This window comes from Arachis stenosperma, chromosome 5 (genome assembly GCF_014773155.1).
Source record: "Arachis stenosperma cultivar V10309 chromosome 5, arast.V10309.gnm1.PFL2, whole genome shotgun sequence".
NCBI classification, from domain to species: domain Eukaryota; kingdom Viridiplantae; phylum Streptophyta; class Magnoliopsida; order Fabales; family Fabaceae; genus Arachis; species Arachis stenosperma.
Window position 1 is genome coordinate 78157887 of NC_080381.1, and position 1311 is coordinate 78159197.

The following is a 1311-nucleotide window of genomic DNA, read 5'->3' on the forward strand; positions in this document are numbered from 1 at the left end:
CTGGTGAGCTCTGCTAGTTGCTTGGCAAACACCTTGTTTTGGGCTAGAATTGTATCAACATGGTTCAGCTCCATGACTCCCTTAGTGTTGTGTCTCTCTGAAGCATAGTAGTACTCATTCTCAGCCACTATCTCAATCACTTCAATGGCTTCTTCCACAATCTTTTTCCTGTTCAATGAACCTCCTGATGAATGGTCTACAGCCTTCCTTGATTCATAAGAAAGTCCATCATAGAAAATATGCAATTGCACCCAGTCATGGAACATGTCTGGTGGGCATTTCCTTGTCAAATCCTTGAACCTCTCCCATGCCTCGTAGAGAGTTTCACCATCTTGTTGTCTAAAAGTCTGAACCTCAGATCGAAGCCTATTAACCTTTTGTGGGGGGTAGAAACGTGCCAGAAACTTGCTTTCCACCTCATCCCAGGTTGTTAGGCTCCCCCTTGGGAATGATTCCAGCCACTTAGCTGCCTTTTCCCTAAGTGAAAATGGGAACAAGAGCAGTTTATAGGCATCTTCCTGGACTCCATTGGACTTCACAGTGTCGCAAATTCACAGGAATTTTGCGAGATGTTGGTTTGGATCTTCATTAGCACTCCCACCAAATGAACAATGATTCTCCACCAGTGATATTAGCTGTGGTTTGAGTTCAAAATTGTTGGCCTGAATGGGTGGTTTCTGAATGCTGCTACCACAATTCCCAGAGGTTGGGTTTATGTATGAACCAAGAACCCTCCTCTCGGGAATGGCATTGTTTCCATCAGCTCTCTCATGGTTGTGAACTTCTCTATCCATGTTGAGATCTAGAGCTTCCTCAAAATTGTCCTTAGATTCTCCTTCAGATTCTTCTTCTCCCAGTACTCTCTTCCCTCTTGCTTCCCTTCTAAGTTTATGAAGGGTCCTCTCTGGTTCGGTATAGGGAGGAGTTGATGTCTCTCCTCTCCTACCTGTCATACAAGAACACAGCACAGGCAACAAACAAGTGAAATACTCTTGGTTAATGGAAGAGTATGGTTAGAGCAGTTGAGGAATTAATTCAAATAGTTAGTGAGTCAGTGAGTTAGTTGCTTGAATTTAAAGGCATAAAGAAAGAAAGCAAGTAACAGAGTGCAGAAATTAAAATTCAACAAGTAACTTGAACCGAATTAACAAAACAAGAAAAATGCTCAATCTAGTTAACTTCCAATTTGAGAATTGTCAATCGAAAACCAATCCCCGGCAACGGCGCCATAAACTTGATGCTACGATTTTAGGAAATTGCACGATCGGCAAAAATTCCTTCCGGCAAGTGCACCGGTTATCGTCAAGTAAA

At 42.6% G+C, this 1311-nt stretch overlaps 1 non-coding gene across 1 annotated transcript; it reads left to right on the forward strand.

Annotated features, from left to right (window-relative positions):
* Positions 1 to 264: 264 nt before the first annotated feature.
* On the forward strand, positions 265 to 368 carry LOC130983649 (small nucleolar RNA R71). Its single transcript, XR_009087630.1, has one exon. It is a non-coding gene; the product is annotated as a small nucleolar RNA R71 (small nucleolar RNA).
* The last annotated feature ends 943 nt before the right edge of the window (positions 369 to 1311 follow it).